The sequence below is a fragment of the Argiope bruennichi genome, chromosome 3, assembly GCF_947563725.1.
Source record: "Argiope bruennichi chromosome 3, qqArgBrue1.1, whole genome shotgun sequence".
NCBI lineage: Eukaryota > Metazoa > Arthropoda > Arachnida > Araneae > Araneidae > Argiope > Argiope bruennichi.
The window spans coordinates 38,083,291-38,105,958 of record NC_079153.1 but is presented as its reverse complement, the minus strand read 5'-3'; the positions used below and the strand labels follow the sequence as shown (position 1 = coordinate 38,105,958).

Below are 22,668 nucleotides of genomic sequence, written 5' to 3'. Positions count from 1 at the left end.
GGCCGTTCGTCGAAAAACTCAGAGAATATCATCGCAAGAGTGCGATTCTTATATATTTTTGAACTTCAGAAAATAGCATTTCAAATGTTTCCGATGAGATTCTAGTTTTTTCCCAACTAAAATAAATTTAAAAAATTATTTCCAATATAATTTGTAACAATATTCTTTAATGAATTTTATATATTTAAGATGAAATCACTTTCTTGGCCGGTATAATACAGAAAGCATTGTTTTTTAGCTTCTAATTCTTAGTTTTAAAGAGCATTAATTCTTTTTATGTTTATTATGTCCATACCATCTCGCATACTAATAAAAATGTTAAAACAAGTTTTCAGACTTAAAAGTATTATTTATAATCCTGAGTGAAAGAAGAAATGTATTGTTAATTTTAAACATATCCAAACAATTATTTGTGCTTAGTTTCTCATAAAAATCGTATATTGAGTGAATATTTTTAAAACCCTAATCGATCCAATATAAAATATCTCTAATATAATTATTTCTTTTCCCTTCTTTATTAGCCATAAAAATCTTAACTGATAAATATTTATATTTATAATTCTTGGCAATGTAAAATCAATAATAACGAGATTTTTATTTAAAAAAATTGTCGTGAAATAAGAAGAACCGATGAAACACGAAAATGAAATAAAAGAAATAAACAATGGTAAATCAAAACCAGACTCTTTAAATTAGTTTGTATCATATATATTTTTTTATCTTTAAATGAAGGGTTCAAATTATGACTCTTCTTTATATATATATATAGAGAGAGAGAGAGAGAGGAAATTTATGAGAGAAAGGTACTGCTTTATTTATGATAGTCCTATAAAATAAATAGAATTCAAACAATTTATTTTTAAAAAATTGAAATTAATAGTAACATAGCATGCTTTTTACTTTCCACTGCTAAAATATATTTTAAAGATAATAAGCGAATATGTTTGAAAACCTACTTTGAATCAAAAAGTACATGAATCAATGAATTTTCTTAGGAAAAGTGTTACGAATCTTAAGAATTGGAATCAGATACAAAACTAAAAATTTAAAAATACATCGTAATATAATATAAGATGGTGGAATTAATTTTGAGAAAAAGAATATTGTGAATTTAATTTAGATTTCATCACAACCTAAATTTTAAAGTCAAAAAGAAAAAAACAATATTTTAATCTTTGAAAATCTTTTGAAGAACGAAAAGATTCCTCAATTCTAGAATTTATTCCATTATGTCGGCTATGACAATAGAATGTTCCTATATTTATTATAGTTTATGTTCTGAAATTGAATAACATTAATCATTCAGGATAATTATCAAACATTTTAACAAGTTGTTTATTTTTTTTAATAATTGAAAAATTATTCTTATTTTTCTTGAATAACCCTCTAGCGGTATTCTTCGTTTTAGATGTTCAGCTCATCAACAGATAATTATAATTCATATATATATTTCTTAAAAACCCATTAAAAAGCCATGTTTTTTGGAAATTTTAAATTTGCTGTTAAAAAAAAGAACACGGCTTGTCTACATTAAAATCTCATTTTTAAGATTTTGATGTTAAACGATCAAAATAGTTGACAGTTTGAAATTCTAAGAATAATTTATGCCGTGATCTATTAACCAAAAAGTTTTTATGATGAAATTCTTGGAGGAAAAAAAAGAATTTCATAAACTTTCATTCCTACTCTGCAATTTTATAGGATTAATGCAAACTTTCTTCTCAGAACAAATACTTCCTAAACTTATTTTATTAATAAAATTTAACCCCAAAATTTTCTGAAAAAAAATAATAAAAGTAGAACCTAAGCTTCAATAAATTTGTTAAGGTTTTTTTGGCGTTTTTTTTAATTTTATTTTTTTATTTCTTCAATTGATTGATTCAATCAATTTATGAAAACTCGAAATTTTATTGCCAAGTTTCAGTTTTCCAAAGTTCTCTTTATTACTTCGGAAAATGTTTTGACAGAAACGAAACCTGAAAATGGAGAAAAGCAAACAATTTCCTTTTTTTTAAAATTATTTATCAAAATTAGAACATATGTCTAGACTTACATTTCTTATTTTCTAATTTTTTTCTGCTGCGTCACCCTTCAAAAAATTGGATTCATATTTGAAATGAAAAACGCAGTCAACAATTTTGTAGGTGAATATCTAATTGAAGTAATTTGACACTTATTGTAAATCAACCCATTTCTATCCAATGTCCTGATTAAGATTAAAAAATTTTTAGTTTGGCTATCAGTACCATTAGTAGAAAGTAAATTTTAGAGGAATTATAAGGGGAAGCCTTCAAGGAAAAGTTCAGCTACAGCTCTGATTTCTTATTCATTCGTACCCCATTTATCATCACTTATAAAAAATGCGGTAGACCACAAATCGTTTCTTTCTCCCTCTCAATAATCATCAAATTTAATTATTTATAAATAAGAAAAATCATGATTTAAAGGTACTTTAATTTTAATAATCAGCACTGCAATTATTTTTTATCCAAGCATTTTAATATACTGTTTTAAATTATTAACCATTCAAGTAATTATTTTATACTATTGTTTTTTTATTAAGTTATGGGAATGAGAAAAGTTGTTTTGAAACATCAATATCAATGGAATTAGGAATATATACAAAAGTTTTCAAAAAGACGAAATATTAGTAAGAACAACAGATGTTTTAAAAAATTATATTAAAAATTATTTTAGTCTTATTTCTTTTTCCATAAAAATACATCATGGGGCAAAATTTCTTTTAGTAATATAAATTTGAATCAGTTATTCTATATTAAACCAATCCTCTAATAGATAAATAACGATTATCTGAATCAATTGTTATTTATCTATTAGGAAATAGTTTAATGATGAAACAATGTTGATTACTAATTAAGTTGTATTATTGTCTTTAAAAAAAATTGAAACAACGAACAGGACTCCAAGTGTTAAAAATTAAAAAAGCAATTTCAATTGAAGATATATATATATTTTTTGTTTTAGAGAAATGTGAATTTTAATTTTAAGATTTACGTAAGGTAACAGGAATAATCATTTCAAAACCTTACTCAATAATATTAACAGATGAAAATGAACTAAAAAGGAAATATTAATAAAAGGATTATATTAAACATCATTTTAGTTTTATTTCCTTTCCCATAATAAATGCATCATGAAATAAATTTCTTGCAGTAATCTGAATTTAAATCCATTATTCTACCTTAAATTAATCTTCTAATAGATAAACAACAATTATTTAATCAATTGATGTTTATCTGCTAGAAAACAGCTTGATGATGGAATAATGTTGATTACTTATTAAGTTGTATTTTCGTGTTTTAAAAAACAGAAACAATAACGAACATAACTCCAAGTAATAAAAAAGAAAAAAAAAAAAGAAATTTGAATTGAGGATTTTTTTATTTTAAAGAAATGTGAAGCTTAATTTTAATATCTACGTGAGGTAACAGGAAAAATTATTTCCGAAATCCTTCCTAATAATATCAACAGATGAAAATAAATTTTAAAGAATTAAAAAAATTCCTGAATAGAAAATCGTGGTGGAAAACATATTATATTGAAAATATATCTGAGAATTTCCTAAGTTAACATTGAAAATAACTCAAAAAATTCTTCATTGAAAGAAATAAAGAAGATTATGTTTTTATACGTTCAGAAACCAAATGTATCATTCAATATGACAGTTATTTCTATTTAAACCTTGCTATGTCACGAAATATATAGCAAAGAAAGCGAAACACATCAGGAATTTTTCAACTCTTGTCTCTAAATGAACTCTTTGCCTGGAGCAACTCTTCAATACTTAAGAAAGCTTAAAGCTAATACAGTCAGAAGATAATATATAATAAATGTAAAAAAAAAGTCATCTCAAAAATATCGATAGTTCTCCTACTTGAAGCCATTCTTAAAACGTTAAAAAAGGATAATGTCGAACTATTTTAAAATATGAAAGTGAGAATATTAGTTTTTTACTTCCATTTGAAATATTTAATTTATGCATTTTGGCTTATGACTAAGCCAATGAACATTTCTGAATGCAACGTCTTATTGATAAGGGCACAGATTCAAATAATATGCCAAAACAACTAAATAGTTTTACCGAAAATTTATAACTTAATTTAATTTTCAACAAATTCTTAATAAAATTAATAAAAAATTTTAACAAATTCTTAAAAATCTATTAAGGAATACGAATTCATAAAATGTGATACTAAATAATTGTAGGAAAACTTATTTCATACATCTTAAAGAATTTGAAAAAGCTATATAGAAAAATATTTTGAAATACGAATATTACAACATGTGTTTTTTCAAACTTAATTTGATGTATTTCATTAATTGAACTCCTACTTATTTATGAATAAACTAATAAATCTGTAAATATGATGCATGATCGATTGTTACAGATGCGAATATCATAAAAATAAACTACGATTACATTTTCATTGATTCGGAACATTTGATTTGATGAAAACATTACATCAGAATCTGGACATAATTTAATTTTCCTGAAATTCTCAATAGAATGCGAAATTAACAAATAAACAATCCTAGTATATCAAAAAGTTCATAACAAATTAAATTTTATAAGAAAATTGAAACCATAAGAACATTAACTGGAACGTCAAATATTTTCAAAAGATCGGATTTCAAAAGAAAAAATAAAAACCATATAGAAACAAATCTATCTTCTTCGATTGCTACTGATTTTAGATTATAGCATAGTAATCAGTAACTATCATACCAGTTTTAACATTATTATATGTCTTTAATTGCGTTTAATATTGAATTTTGGCAGTCAGATCGTTTAGAAATCCGGATTTCGTTCGGAAGAATCGTTTCATAATTTTTCAAACTATTGACATTCTGTTATTAATTTCTAAAAATTTCTTGTAAAAATATATATATATATGCCAAAATTGTAATAAATTTTCATTTGTCCCACAGGTGGGGGTTATCTGCGTGTAATTATGTTATTTTTCTTATTTTTGATTTCAACTCTTAATTATTCTCGAAGTATTTTTTTTTATTCTTTGGGAAATAAAATTATACTCTTAAATTTTCTTGGTTCTACAGGCCTTCCATAAATATAAAATTCAAGCTTAGTGTTTGCTCATTTTTTCTTATCTTTGCGGAAAGAATTATACATGTTCTTTAATCTTCACATCGCACCTGACTTTGAGAATATCAAATTTTCTTTAAAAATCATGATTCTTATTTTACAACACATTCATGATAGATTTCATAGTTACCGATTTCTCTATCATTGCCAACTGATAACAGACTCATACTTTGATTGACTTATTAGTTCATCCTTGCAAATTTAAAAGCTCTGGAGTACTGATATCTGAACAAGCAATTCTAAACCTTAGATTTAAAGTTTACGTTTTGTAAGTTATCTCACTTTAGATACCAAATCTTCTTACCTACTACCTCCAGATTAATTAACTTAGTTAACTTATTATAATCAGAATGTTGATGAAATAATTCATACTCTTTATTCTCCATCCCCCATTTCGCAATATACAAAAAAAAACAATTTTTCATTTAAAAATCATATGATTGACAGTTGATGAGTTCACATTTTGAATGATTTATTAATTTATCAATGTAACCCGCCTTCAAAGTTCTAAATTATTGAATCTGAACTAGTGTTGTTGTATCTTAAATTTAAAGTCTGTCTGTAAGTGAATGTTCTACTCAGTTTAGTTACCAATTCTTCTTACTATCCACTTAAAAACTTTTAGATAGGTAATTTATTGAAATCAAAAATATATATCAAGAAAATTATTTATGCACACCAATTCTAAATAGATAAAAAAAATGTCTATTTTTACTAACAAAATCAAACGTTTACCAGTTGATGGCTGACTCATATTTTAATTGATCTATTATTCCTTATTGTTGGCTTTCAAAATTCTTGATTATTGGCATCTAAATAAACGAACACAGCACTTTAAATTTAAATTTACATTTTGTAAGTACATATCTATTTATTTCATTTACTTTCTTATCAATTATTTTCAGAATTCCATTTAGTTAATTTACTATACTCAGAATGATACTAAAATTATCCATACTCTTTATTCCTCATAACAATTCACAACACATAAAAAAGAACCATTTTTTTTTTAAATCCAGTGATTCTTGTTTTACGACGCGTGTGAAAAATTTAATAAATTGAGAGGAGATTCCATAGCTGCCAATTACGCTATCAGTAGCTGATGGCGATGAATTCAACTAATGAGACAGATAACTCGCATGAATCTTTATAAATCGATTTCGTAACTGACATAGCTGGCTAATTTGACACTTTTTCTTTCTGTGAATAATTTATCACGGCCACGCGACTGACAGCGTGGGCGGAGAGAACGAATTATGAAACTTGTGTGAATGCTTCTAACAAGTTGTTTCCATTCTTTTATAAAGATTATCGAATTTCAAAAAGTAGAAATATGTATCAAATTTTAAGCCGTTTTCTTAAAAAAAATTATTATAGCTATATTTGGTTTTCATTCTTCTTGAAAAATAAATCCTCCTTTTTATTAGAAAAAAAAATTTATAAGAGAGAAAAAACAATGCTTTTTTTGGGGAGGGGGAGATTAAATCCAAATTTTTTACACTGCTTCAAAATTGTAATAAAGAGATTTAAACTTTGAGTTTCAGTATTTAATATCGCAAGTAAAGGATTGATTTGCTAATTTCTGAAAATGAATTCTTTAGTGTTTTATTTGATTTGGTGGTAACAGGACCCCTCTTCAACTACTATTGCATGACCAGTAAAACACGGTTGCTGTTCTTTAGACCCATTCATTTACCAAAAATAGTTGTAAATTGTAACTAGATTTTGCCTCTTCTTTCATTTGATAGCTTTTTAAAAAGATTTGTTTAATAAATATTATTTAATGAAATTTTAAACATTTTAAGCTAAACATACATCTCTAGATTATATCAATGCGCTGTTTGTTACAATTTATTTTCTAAACGAAACAGAAAGGAAAAAGCGAATATGGATTTATATTTTTGTGAAAGATTTACAATAAAATATTTTAAAAATTAGTTAAATCTAAAATTTTAGTCAACATTTTTTTTTATGTTTAGATTTCATAATTCTGCAAGGTATCCGACTGGATTGAAAACATGAACTAGGATGAAAATTCGCATTTTTATTTATTTATTGCTGTTTCAAAAAATAGATACATTTCTGTTTCCAGTGATATCTTTATTTTGTCAATATGTCAGTTTGAAGCCAAGTTATAGCAAATTATTGATATTTAAGTGATGATTATTTATAAGCATTTAAAGACTTCAAATGCATTTTCTGAAGAACGAGTTTTTTCATAATTCTACTCTACGAGTATCGTCTTATCACAAAAAGTAATCGAGATATCAGAATGAAATTTATAATCACCGCTCGTTATGTTATGTAGAATAAATGAACTAGGGATTCTTTGCACCGGAAGTGGATTTTTCTTTGTTTAATATAAATATTATTGAAAAAAAATCCAACATTTCATTGATAGTTTCATATACTGCACACAAAATTTTATTTTTGAATATAATTCTTAGATAATAGCTAGCTAAACTTAGATATAGCTATGTTACACATGTAATGTTACAAAGAAAAATGGAAAAGACCTAATTTTTTTCTCTAGAACAATCCTAGTTTTTGTAAATAAATACTAAAATTTATCTCAAAATATGCCTTTCCTTCAAAATGTGCATATACATTTAAATAATCCTTTTTATTCATCATTTTATCCTTATATTAATGAAAAAACATCATGTAAACATTAAGATTTTTTTTTTGAAAAATCCCCTCCGAACTTAATCTGATGCCCTAAAAGCAAATTGTTGGCTTAATTGTGAAGAGAAAGTTGGATATATTCATTAAAAATATTCCCCTAAGTATTTAAGAGGAATTTGACCCTTTCAATAATTCCGAAAGTTCCATTAAGGAATGACATTGAATTGCAATTCATTTTTAGTGCAAGACAAGATGCAATAACTGGAATTTTTCTTGCTTCACTTTTTACATCTTAATAAAACGATAAAATTAAATAATCACAACATTATATAGTGTTTTAAAATTTAATTTAACTTATTTTATTAGAAGTAGTATTTAAAGAAACATTTTACTACAGTTTAAAATTTTAAAAATTAAAAAGGCCATAGAGAATTTAAATTTTTTTGAATAATAAATTATTTATGATTTCAACTGCTAAAATAAACAAAAGCAATAATGAAATTTAAAAAAAAATAGAAAACAAAGGAAATATATAAAATTGACTAACTGTTCTTAAAATATAAACAAAAATTCTGTTTCCCTTCCTTACCTAGCCCCTCCATTTTTTTTTTTTTTTGAAATCGAATCAATAGAAATATTTTTATATGAAATGAAATGTAAGTAATTTTATTATGAATTAATCAGATTGAAAATAATCTTTCTAGTATATAAATATAAATTATGCACAAGATAGTTCTTTTCATCGAGTTCTCTTTCTATGATAGACTGAAAAAATATCAGTAATCAATAATAAGGAATCTTAACACCTTAATAAACTGACGTAAGTATCAATCATTAATATGATGGAATTTATATTTTGATCTGTAATTGAAGCTAGCCGCAATTAAGGAGTTAATACTATAAAAAATGATATTGGGTAAATTTCCGAGTTATACAAAAACTATGTAAAATTCATTATAAAAATATTTGGAAAAAAAAGATTAAAACAAATGAAATAGAAAGTATACTAAATAAAATGAAATGAAAATTTTAGTTGAGCGCGGTGAATGCATGATTGACTTATATTGTGAAGCTAAATGAATAAACAAATAAATGAAGCTCATATTAATGCTCAAAGATAATAGACAGACTTATTTTCCATTTGCAAATATCCTAATCTATACTATGAAGTCCTTCTTTATTATATTGATAGCATTTTTTTTGACATTTTAAATACAAGCTAGCATTTCATGATTGGTTTGAAAAAATATCGCCGGAGACTATATAAAGCAAGGTACGAACACACCCTTCTTCATTGCATATATAACTATTTTCCTTAATTAAAGTGACGTAATTATTACGGAATATTTGAAGATATTAAAAAAGTTCAAACATGATTTGAAATTATTAATAAATACAATTTATTTTCACTTTTTCTGCAGCTCTTCCAATGGATCTTAATAGACCTTCATAATTCTTTTCAGTAATGAAGAAATATGAAAGGCATTCTCATTTATGTAAGTATTTTTCATTTTTATAAGATAGTGAATTAAAAAAAAAATTGCTTTAGCATTTTCATTCTAATAACAAAAATAAAACTCCTTTAAGTTTTTGTGAAAGATTTTTTAAAATTAAGAGGAAACCATTTTTAATAAATCAAAATATTTTGGCATGTGGATTCACACATTCAAAGGTAATTGTAAAAATTGAAGTCCTTATGGCAAAATATAATGTATGTGAAATATGAAAAGAATATAAAAGATAAATATAAAATCCATATTGAAAAATATTGATATAAATATAAAATCAATATATAATAAATCAATATTGAAGTGGCAGACAGATCTATGTGATGCATTAATTTCAAATATGGTCTACACTTTGGCTCAGTGCTTTTATAGGAAAATTTCATAGATGTCTGTTAATGTAGTTGGGAAACTTTCTCGTTGAAAATTAAACGCAAAAATTTCTTTAATTTAAATTATAATGATTTTATTCTTATTTCTTAAGGATTGCAAAAGATTTCTAATTTATAATATAGATATTTTCTAACAAATAATGATTTGCTAAATTTTCTTTTGAAGAAAGTCAGATAAAAGATATTAATTTTATTTTGTGGGTATTTAATTATCACTTTTAATTGAAGAATTTTGTAATTACAATTTTTAAGAGATGATTTCCTAGTACTTCTTAAAATGATAAGAAAAATCCAATAAAAGAAACTTCAAATACTGCAAAAAAAAAAAAAATCTTATGTATTTACTATGAAAACTTATGCATTTTCGAAACTACAAAATTTTTGTATTTACCTGATAGTGAAAATTATCATTTTAAACAATTAGGAACAATTTAAAAATTATTTATAAAAAGCATTGGTCTAAATGTTTGAATAAAAATGCATCTGTAAATACATAACAAAAGTAGGGAAAATAAAAATTTACTGTAAAATTAAATTTGTAACTCAAGATTTCATATGTTTGATGAAAGACACTAGAGCACGATGATAAATTTCAGTTGCATCTTGCTTTTATTTCTTAATAAAATTTCAAAAAAAGGGGGGGGGGATTGTAAAAATATATAAATAAAAAAATGGATCAACATTTACTTTAATAATCAGAATTTTCAAAATTTAGTGCTGATACAACTCAGATTTCCTTACATCTTCTGATCATTTTAATTGATACTCTGTATGAAAATAAATTTCTAAACACTTGATCCTTTGAAGTGAAAATATGCTTTTCTCCAGATAAAGGTTTTATCTGAAGAAAAGCATATTTTTACTTCAAAGCATCAAGTGTTTAGAAACTTATTTTCATACAGAGTATAACTTTGTAAAAGACTTTAAAAACTTAAGACTTAAAACGAACTTTTCTTAAAGACTTTAATTCATGCTCACACTTGCCTCTTGTCTTCCTATATTCAAAATGTTATCTTTTTAATGCCTTAATTATTTTTATCTTTAAAAGTTTGAATCTTAGTAACAAAACTGTGGGGTCTAAATAAAATACAGTGTGTTTCAAATGTAATACAGTTCCACGAGAGAAAATTTTATCTTGAAATATAAACGATTGAAATATAAAGTTAATTCATGTTCATGTTTGATTCTTGTCTTCCTATATTCAAAATTTTATTTTTTAATGCCATAGTTAATTTTTTCTTTAAAAAAACTGAATCTTATAAACAAAATTGTGCCTAACCAAAAAAGCAGTGCCTTTCAATTGTAACAAAATTCAGTAAGAGGATTTTTTCCCTGAAATATAAAATATTGATTATAAAAATTATAAGGGAACAGACGTATTAATGGTAACATTTATTTCGCTCATGATAAAAATACAAAAAAAATCCCCGTTTAATGGAAATGTAGATTATTCTTCCTAATGGAGAAGAAATGATATAAAAATTTTAATTCTTCCAATTTTTAGGATACCCCTCATTTGGATTTGGGATAATATTAGTTACTGCTCTTTCATTCCAATTTTAAAGAGCTGTTATTAAATAATGTAACACTCCAGAAATTAAGAACTGATTTTCATCATTTGATATAGTAAATTATCAATCTTTTTCTGCTTTTGGTAACTTTATGTCCGTGCAAATGATTTATTTTTGTATCAAGCAAAGAATTTAGAATTATTTTAAAGGTGGAAGACAAAAGAATTAGGGATAAAGAATTTCATTGATATCGGATCTCTTGCAGGTAAAATCTTTAAGCAGCTAAAATGTCTTTGTTTTAATAGGACAATTATATAATGAAACATAAATTGATCAGTGAATAGTAAAATCAGTAATGATCGAACAAGACTTGACCATACATGCTTAGTTTATTCAAAAAGTACTTTAAAAGATTTCATGAAGTACTTCGAAGAAATTCAATTATTCTGCATATATAATAATTAGAGAAGAGGACTTAAGTCATAGAACTATGTAAGTTACCATAAATAAAGATTTGACTTTGAGGTTTTATCGTAAAAGAGAAGTTTAAAAGTTTGATTGCTACATAAATAATGAAAAAAAATTATAAAGATGAGAGAGATTTCTGAACCGGCAAAGTAGTAAAAATATTCACAGAACATTTCTCGTTTAACATTTTCTCGTCAAAAAATTATTTTGCATTGATCAGTTTTATAAAACAATATACGATGACACGTAAGTAGAAAGTGTTGAGGATATACCTGGAAACATTGGAATGTTAAATGATTTCAGAATAAGAGTTCTGTTGTGGTTTGGCTTGTGTAGAGACAATAGAAAAATTAACTCTGAAATTCATCAATAAAAGGCTAAATATTAACGTGGAACAGTTTAAATAGAACATATTGCTACTAATTTATTGCCACATGCTGATGGACTGTATTCCAGTAAATTGGATATTTCAGCAAGATATCATGCTGTCAAGGCAACTCATAAAAGGTTGGTTGCAAGTCATTTGCTCAAATTTTATCAAGCAAAAAGCTTGTTCTCCTTTTTTACCGGATTTAAATCCTTTAGGTTATTATATCTTAAAGGTTAAATTATAATTTAAATAGCTCAGAAGTTCAATCTCTTTTAAGATTTTCCCACACTGTGTGAATGAGACAAATTATATCTTAAAAAGATTCAGCATCAATCAAGAGTTAATTTGTGGTCATTGAATATAATGACAAAAGATTTGAATTAGGTTATATCAGGTTACACTTTTGTTTGTGATGTTTTTCATACTGGTGTATGTATCATTTTATAATTGAAAAAAAATTAGAAGGATTCAATATTCGTAACAGTATTTAGTAGCCACCGTTAAAGCTGTTCCAAATTTGAAGTCGGCATACAAAACTGATTGCTTCTTGTAATTTTCCACATATATACCTTAAAAAATGTATGGCCAACAATTTAAACAAAACTTTCCCAAAGTTGGCCTTCTTTGATTGTTGGAGGGAAAAGACAAACCAGACAATGTAAGCTAGTTAGAGGGAGTATTGTTAAAAAATTCAGATGCACTTGATATCGGTTTTCAATACAATACAGAAAAATAATTCCTTATATTAATGAAAAAGCACAAGTATCTTTAAGTAACTTCACAAAAATGCTAACTGTTACATTACTTAATTAATTTATGCTAATTGTGGCTTACAGTAAAATCGTCATATCTTCAGGAGTATTCAAAGATTTATTCAAACACTTTTTTTTTACCATTACTTTAGAATTATATCGTGTGTCGAACAAAAACAAATTCTCTTGCATCAGCGTCAGCAAAGTAATTGGGAATTAAACGACCACCTTACGACAAAAGTTTACCTCTTAATGATGGAAAAGTGATATCATCTTGTTCAACCACTTAATAAAAGCGACATGTAACAACCTCGACAACGTGTAAGACACGAACCGGGAACGATGGGGCCCCTAACTAACTCCCGAGTACCCCGAAGGGGTGAGCAGCGAGAGAATCCCGCTACACCCTTTACCTCAAACGATTTCTCACCGGTCGTCTTACATATCTCGATCCCGTTGCTATGGTTACTCTAGGCCATGCGATCCGTTGAAGCTCCTGATTCGTCGAGCGGCTCACTTATGCAAGCCTCGCGCCATACTTATGCATATTCGAAGAAAATCTACAATGTGAAATGCCTTTCTTTTTTGTGTACATGTTTTTTAGATCGTTTCGAATTGAAGGGGGAGACGGTGGGTGGGAGAAAAGTTATGGACATGCGCAATTCCATTTGGGGGTGGAGGTAAGACAAGGAGGATACACCTTTCAATTTTTCCATTTAAGGTCATTCCTATTTTATTTGGCTTAATTGGCTTAGTTGCTATAATAAGCGGAAGTCAGAAGAATAAGTCGCTATCGAAAAAGGTTGTAATGCAATTATTGTCGAAAGAATAATGACTGCTGTGAAATCGAGAGAAGAGCTGTTTCTTTGTGTGGAAGTGCGTGAATCGATGATTGGGTGTCTGCCTCATTGAAAAGGTGTAAATAAGCGCTTAATGAGTCATTTAAGGAAATCGGAATTATCGCACGTTGGTTATTCGGCTTCGAGGGGTACTTGCGAACTTCGATTGCGTGATTTAAGAATTGATTGCTATGCTTTTTTTTATTGATCACTGTTAAAAAATAAATAAAAAATGACGAAAACAAAATAAAAACTTATAGATATTAATTACTGCTGATTTGAAATTATTGTACCGAAAAATGATATTTTTGATCTTGAAAATCGATAGAAGACTCAATTGTCATTTTTATGTACAAGTCATCTTAATGGCGACCTCAATGAATATTAATAATTTTAATTAAATTCATATGTAGTTGGCTGAAAGTAGTCTGCAGCTTATTTTAATAAGCAAACTTATATTTGTGCAACTATTGGCTAAAATACTTGACTGAAAGTCTACCAAAATTGTACTATCCCCTGTACTTTAGTGCATATTTTTTCATGTGATAGGTTTCATGTTAGTTTTCATCTTACAGCAAAGAAATTCAAGTGTTCATTTTTCTCTTCTTTGAACAATTAGATACAAAATTTCTTACAGAGCTAACCATAGTACAACGAATATTTACCAAATTCCACTTATCTAGCTTGCTGCATTTTCGAGTTATCATACTCGCATACACACGACTAGACAGATAAGGAGATATTAAATCAATTGAAAGATTCATCAAAATTTATAATATATTGATAACATTGGGATATAGCTCTTCATCGGTTTTCACTCATCGAATTCCTGGTGTTTGTGAGTATAGGGGTTCATATACAAGCTATAGGACAGTCAGACAGTTTTCAATGAATTTCTCTCATAATTTGATAGAAACCTATTGTTTAGGTGTAAAGATTTATTTCTTTCGTTTTATTCTGTTTTCGAATAATTGCACTAAGCAAATAGACTGACCATCACAAAGGCAGGCAATCATAATTCCATTTTTTTTTGTTTGTTTTAAGGAAATTTAAAAAGTTAGGTTTTATCTTTCGAGGCTGAATCATTTGACGATTTCTGTGCCTTTTTTTGCATGCATCATCTGCCGATGCAAGAAAATAAAAATATCCACTAACAGACGTCTTAGTACAAAGTACATTGATCAACTGTACATTTCTTATTCATGATATAAACGAACGTCTATTTATTGTATTGTCATAGCAAAAATCATGAAAATAGGTACTTTTAAAAACCATTATTATAATTGGCACTAAACTGTTATTTATAAGTGAGGTTCAGGATATCATGGAAGGTTTTATTCGAACAATTAAAATCCTGGAGACATTCGAGCAATCTTCAGTTAAATCCTGGTGACTTCACTTTTCACTTTTAATGGATTTAAATTAATTGAAATCTTATATTTGGTTCAATATGCAGTAATAGCAAAGAAACAATTAAACGAAAATGGAAGAGCATGATTGAAAGGAATTTAAAACATAACCATTAGTTTATTAGCTATATAGAAAGCTTATGTTGTAAGAAAAAATTATACTGAAATATTTTGAAAATTTTGAAAAATTGTTTAATGAACTTTTACTTAATGAAACCTTTTTCACAACTGCTTTCCAGCTAAAACATTTTTTTAAATAACCTCATAGTAAATGTGTTTCCACTTTTATTTTTTTAAAAGGATTTATAATGAAAATGGAATCATACATCTCAACCTTTAAGAACAAGTAATTGCAAGGATTTAAATGCATTTTATACATCTAGTATTTCTTGCTTTTGCAAAATGTTCAAAATATGCCTGAAAGAAAGTAGTACTGCTTTGACTCTTTACTTAAATTTGGTTTTGAATAACAAATAATCTTAATAAATAACAATAACATCTTTCAATTAGTGATGAATGATAATTTGTTTTCAAGCTGCGCAAGAACAAGGATTTTCTGTAAAATACTGCTACTTCAACTTTCTATTAACATTGTTTCCATGCCGTTTAAAAATCTGGGATGAGCTCATTATTGACACATAATCTTTTCAGAAAGATACTAGTAGATGCAAGTTTTGCTATTTACAATAATGCAAAATGTTTATGCAAATTCCTTCACCCTGGAATTTCAGCATTTATTTACAAATATTACTTCTGTCTTTTAAGAAGTAGTTCGCATATTACTATTGACAAAACATCTTCTAATACTACTGCAGCTTATTGTCATTACAACTATCTAACAACTGAGTGGATATGAGAGAGAGGCATTTTTTTGATAGATGATCTTTTAACGTGTTATAAATATAAATTTTATTGCATATAGCAATTCCAAATATTCGTAGTAAACTTTTTTGATCATAGCTAATCAACAACTGTTTATTAATCCTGCTGTTGTTTTTGAGGGTTGCGAAGTATTGAAATCTTCAAAAGCGTATTAGTTTGTATGTTTTCAAAAGACATAGAAACTTTATATTAATAAGAGTGAATAAGCGAAGCAGGTATTGTGTTTCTTTGGTAAGCCAGATGCTTTGGCCTCTTGTTTTTATAAATAAAGCCTGTAAGGAAAAAAAATGGATAAACTTTTTTACACCTAACTCCACGTTACATCTAAAAGAAAGTTAAAAATGAAATTTTAATTAAAAAAATATCTTTACATTTTTTATCCAAGTACAGTACTATATATATATATATATATATATATATATATATATATATATATATATATATATATATATATGTTAACAGGATTATTCTTCTCTAGTTGTATTAAAATAAGCTTTTACATTTTCTCTTCTTCCCACCCCATAATTTTTAAGAGCCCTAATCGACGATAAAAGTATTAAAATTTTTCGAGATTCATTTTGATGGTGATCAGTAATAATTTTGAACATACAGGGTGATCTTAAACTACTTTGTAAAACTTTGAACTTCTTTGAACAGAATACTTAAAAAGAACGAGTGAAGATTTACTTGCGTACATAAGAATTGCTCAGTCGGTCTATAATTGGTCTGTCACACAGATAATAACCAAAGTTGAGACTATTTCTTTAACATATGAAATATTTTCCATGAGAATAAAATAAGCTATAGTACAAAGAACAGTTTGTTTATTTACTACTTTGTTCCTAAATTATTTCAAATAAAAAAGTCGTCACAACTTTTCCATGAAAGAAGATAAAAGAGGTAATATCAGAGGAATTAGATGCATACATATAAATGATTTGTTTAAATCTGTACATACCAGTTTGCTGATTTTTGCGTAGCTAAAATAATTTTTTTAATGAATTTAGATTTTGTATATTCTTTATATAGATCGGTAATGATAAAAACAATATGTAATAATTGTTTTATTTGATATCCATTGTACAAGATGAACATCCATGTGGTAGCGTAGCCCATGTAGAATATAACCAGACCAGGTAACTAATAAATCAGATATTGTAAGGTAAGTGCATCATGAGTAGTACCAGAGTATTCCTTGTATGCACTAGCTTTTCCTACTGATTCGATATTTTGTACTTAAATACTAAAAATAATGATAAAAAAAAGACAATACATAGAGAATACACATAGAGAATACACTAATAACAATTATGACTAACATGCTTCACAATATGTGGCTTATTGGTTATTTCTTATGTGGTCTATCACATGGGTATTGCCAGTGTGCAAAGCATAGTCACATAAAGTAATTGTTATGTACGAAAAGGTTTAAAGTTCCTACGGCAAGGTGTTCAAACGTCCTTCCCTGCCTTTGTTTTTTAGGTAATTATAAACATTTCTAATAAGGTTTAATTTTTTAATTCCTCTCTATAATTCTAAATAATTTCGTTTTGCAAAATATTTATCACTTAAAAATCTAAATTCACTAAAGGAAAATAAAATAAAATGTATCATAACCGATTATTATAAACTATTAACGCATCAAAAAGTTTTCACACGTTCCACACATTTTATGGATAGGAGTGTCACAATGTTAAACCATGCATTTCTGTCTAAAATCTAGATGAAAGTTGGGTTAAAAACTATATTGCATGCATATTCAAAAATATTCGTGTAAACATCGTTGAATTCGAACAGATATCAAATATTTTTTTTAAAAATTATCTTTGGATTTCAAAGACAATGTTCTTTATGTGATAACAAAAATATTTCAAAGCTTACAGTGATAGCTAGGTATTTAATAAACTGTGGTCAAAAGTTTTAGGGAGAAGTGGGCATAAGTAAATCAATGTAATTATAATATAATTACATTATAAATATGTATAAGAGCAAATATGTAATTATCGGTACCTTACATGCAGTCTCTTCAGCTAAATGCAAATACTTTAAAAATCTTCAAAAAATAATTGTATATATATAAATAATTGTATATATAAAAACAAATATTTGTGCACTTTCATTTATTTAATATGTAATTAAGATTACCTCCAACATCTGTACATTTAGTTTTAACATTTAAATGTAAGAAATACGTTAGAAATTAATTATTTTGTTATCTAGGGCCATAATGTGCATTATTGAACTTATAACAATATGGGAGTTGTTTCCAGTTTGCCTAAATAGTAATGTCTGGTAATATACATTTGCAAGCTCGTTCTTTCTTTATTTTACTGTATGCTGAAGCCGGCAATTTTCGTTACCACTATTAAAGACTTTTAACCACTTTTACCACTTTTAAAGAACATAAATATATATTTTTAGAAATCAAGATATTTTATTTTCATATCGAGAAACTGGACAAGCACAGAACTTCATTGTTTTAAAATTCTTTAATGTAACAAAATTAGAGCTAATTAACGGAACTGAGAAATCGCGTATCAATATTCAATGTCTATTAGCACTGTTGAATATTAAATATCTTCGACCTGTAAAGAAGCTATTATTTACTCAATATTTTTCAGAGCTCACGAATTTTTCTTCTCTGAGACAATCCATATTTAGCTTATCCCTCTGTCCATATTACCGGTTACTTTAAAAAATTATCGATTTTTCTGTCAAAAAAACCATAAATGGAGAAAAAAAGTATCGATCAAAGTATGGGAAAACTTTATTCATTGATTCAAGAAGAAAATTTTCTTTGACTGAAGATAATTTTTTTCTGAGTATCTCTTTACAATAATAATTATATCAAAATTGAGTTTTTATAGCAAAAAATATGTATAATCGATTACTCTATTAAATGGAAGATAACTGCTATTCAACTATATTTTTAGAGTGTTTTTTCGTGCCATAAAAATTGCCGGCTTCAGCATACAGTAAAATAAAGAAAGAACGAGCTTGCAAATGTATATTATCGGGCATTACTATCTTCACACTATTTTATAGGTATAATTTCGTTTTATTCTAGCAATTTGAAAGAAGGTTAAAACAATAATTATTTTATTAATATTTTTTTAAAATTCTCGATTGTCAATTTGAGACAAATTACAGTTTTTTCACTTGAAACATATAAATTTTAATACTCTTGAGAAATAACAGAAAAAGTATCATTGATTGTAAATAATTAGTTTATTAATAAAATATTTAAGATTAATACCACAGCTGTATCTGTATATTTAAATGCATGAAAATGAGATGTTAGGTTATAAGAAAAAAATTACCAATTGATAAAAATTTTAAAACGTATTAAAAATTTTTATGCTGTAATAACTCCAACATATGAATGCTCATCTTAGGTAATATGATTCAATCTTAAGCTGTTTTTGGTTTAAGAATTGGTAAATAAATTAAAATTTTTGGTTTACAAAATTTCAATGTTTGGTTTCATAATATTTAAGAAAAGTGCAAGCTTTAAATACAAGAAGCATGCAAATTTATATTTCAAGTCCAAAAATTACTTTCTTACAGATATTAATATACAAAATTTATTTAGAATTAATTAAAATCACCGCAATATCATTCTATAGTTCTCACATTTTATTACTGTCACAAAATAACCATCACAAGGTAATTTTACATCAGGAAATAATGTAAATCAGGAATGTACATCATTCTAGCAATACGAAATAATCTCTTTAAGAATTGGTGTTTGACAATGTATCAAAGAAAAATTATACCTATTTAACGTACCAATTCCAGATCTCATAGTAATTGAAATTTTAAGATTTTCAATTATAATTCGACGCCAAATTCATGAATTATACGAATCATGAATTATCAAAATCATGATATTATACGAAATATAAGAAAGTATTATAAAAAAAGAATTTCAGGTAATACCATCATTAAAAATTAAAGGAGCTGAAAACAAAATTATTCAACTAGAAGCCATTAATAATTAAGCGATGGAAAATATTTTCACTAAGTAAAGATGTAAAATATTGTTTTCTAAAATTCTCATCTTGGACTTCTTAAATCAATCTAATTTGTTGTCTTCACTTTATACAATGATAAATTAGTATCTACTATAATTTAATATCTAGATGGCATTACACATGGTTAATTTAGATGTAACTTAATACATATACAAGAAAGGTATTTGTGAGACTGAAACCTCAAATATAACTATAAACTATTAGAAGGTTCCAGAATATACGATATAATTTATTTTTTTAGCTCGAAGATTCCAAACTGGGATCAGAAATTCGATGCTGTTTTCATTTTAAAAATATGATAGCAGAGAAAAAAATTATGAAAAAAAGTTTTTTTTAAAAAAAATCTGGTGCATGTTTCGGTTATATTTACAAAAATATATTAGGTATATACAGGTGTTAGTGTTGTGGAATTTTGCGATTCCTATTAAAGGTAAGTAATGACTTAATAAAGAATATCTTGTGAAGTCTGAATGAATAAAACAAAGAAAGGTTTTGATTTCATACTCTAGTTTATTTCTCATCCATGAGCAAAATTCACAATAATTTCAATCAAAGAATCGATGGACACAGATTATTAAGCTGCTTCTATGATAATTTTCATTGATTTTTTTATTGTAATTCAAATCAACTTCACTGAGCAATATTTGTGCAATAAGTTTACATTTTTTGTAATCTGATTTAAAATAATGACCATTTAAAATTAAATTATAATCTACCAGAAAAAAATGAAAGATTTTGAGAAAATGCTATGTAAGTTTGTTTTAAAGAAAAATATTTACTATGTTGTTCTGTGTTTTTTTACGGAAAAAAACTAAATCAAGCCAGAAGAATTTTTTTATTGTATCTATTCGATACAATAAAAAATTGTGTTTATGAATCTATTCGATACAATAAAAACAATGTGTGTATGGATCTATTCGATACACACATTTTGTGTATAGATGTGTGTATAGATCTATTCAACAATGTGTGTATAGATCTATTCAATTCTGAAACAGATCCATAAAAATTTATTTCATGTAAATCGAAGTAGAAGTATTTCTAAATCCATATAAAAATATTCTATATAAATCCGAATAAAAATATTCTATATTAATTTACATAAAAATATTCCATATAAAAATTATTTCATGATAGATTTTAGATGACATAATCTAATGCAATTTTAATGTAAAATTTTCAGAACAAATTAAACCTTACAACTGAGATTGCGTATCTAAAAAAATAACAAGAAGTTGTAAATCCAGAAGAAGCTTCGACTAAAAGCAAATCAAATAATTTCATTTTTATTTTCTTTCGAAAATAAATATTATTTTTGATAAGATATCAAGAGGAACAAATCGAAAAGGAGAAAGATCTTTGATACGAATGGAAAAGTCCTAATTGCAAAATCTTTTTCAAAATCTGAGCCTAGACAAAACAATATTTTTATGGATTTGTAGTTAACTTTATAAGTATTTAATGTATATAACAAAATGATGGAAATGATCGATTTATTTAAGTTAAATTGTTTTCTTTGCTACAAAAAATATAGTACCTCTTTCTTTAAAAGTGTTGATTCTTTTTCATTATTGTTGTTATAATCTGTATTAAAAATACTAAGCCACTCAGTTAGAAATCATATTCAAGCAGCTGAAGGGAAACATTGCAATAATTTTAATGAAATGTGGATTATAGTTCGATTCCAAACTAGAAATTCTTGGGTAAAAAGTATATAAAAAAAAGTTAAACTGCAAAAATATATAAATCCAGTTAAAATATACAAAATGCTGTTGTTTCTTAATGCATTACTATTTTTTATATTATTATTGTTGTTTAAATTATTTAGTCATTTTTTTTGCAATCATTTTAAAAATGGATGTTTATTGAATCAACATTAACAAGACCGTTTGGACTTCCGAAGTTATTAATGAGATTAATTGAAAGAACTGTTTATTATTTTGTACATATTGCTTGCATTTCTCTTTTGATGTCAAAGAAAATAATGTTTGATTATTTTTGAGACTTGCCCTTTATTTATTGTTCTAATTCTGGAAATCAAAAATCTTTTTGAAGAAATATCTAACATACGATCTCAAACATCAAAAGCGGAATCGAAATCGTTTTCTAATAATTTATTTGAAAAGAAGAGGATAGAATAAATTAGGATCGGTAAACACATTCTGAACTCTTTCAATTTGTTTACAAATTTTTACTTTTCTGTAAAACTGACATTTTACTAAGTTTCTATACATATAAGTTATCTTGAGCTTTTTATTTTCTTTCTTATACGTATTTTTTGTAGATGAAAAACGATATGAAATAAATCAATAACAAAAATAGGAAAATATTACTGTTTTCAGAAGGTAAAAAAATACGTTTATAGTATAAAATACGTTATTTCATCAACAATGAAAAGAGATAAAAGAAAAAAGAAAAGAAAAGAGATAGAAGAAAAGATAATATGTGAAATGATTTTAGAAACTGATATGTCAAAAAATTTATAGTGAAATAAGGACTGAGGAATGCAGATTAATTAAAATTAATATGTTTTATACAAAGGTAAAAATATAAATATAAAAATATGTCTATGTAAATAAATTAAACTTTCAGTTTTCTATAGTAAATGAAGAGAGTAGAATTGAATTAAATTTAATTAACGAAATTTTCCGTCGCCAAATAGACCAACTTCTTCATGAAACAAGGAATAGGAAACTCATGAATATTTTTTATGATATATATTTTAGTCTGAAGAATAAATAAAAGAAGTTACTTAC

General features: G+C 26.1%; 2 long non-coding RNA genes across 4 annotated transcripts in view; one reads left to right on the top strand and one right to left on the bottom strand.

The window, feature by feature from the left end:
* The window catches only part of LOC129964049 (uncharacterized), a 134,971-nt gene that overhangs the window by 41,094 nt on the left and 71,209 nt on the right, over positions 1 to 22,668 (bottom strand). The window lies entirely within an intron of this gene.
* The window catches only part of LOC129964050 (uncharacterized), a 145,347-nt gene that overhangs the window by 119,648 nt on the left and 3,031 nt on the right, over positions 1 to 22,668 (top strand). The window contains exon 3 of one of the 2 annotated variants that reach the window (XR_008784059.1): positions 9,172 to 9,246. The exons of the other annotated variant lie outside the window; for it this stretch is intronic. This is a non-coding gene — a long non-coding RNA (uncharacterized LOC129964050). The remainder of the gene's footprint in view (positions 1 to 9,171; positions 9,247 to 22,668) is intronic. 2 annotated transcript variants of the gene reach the window in all.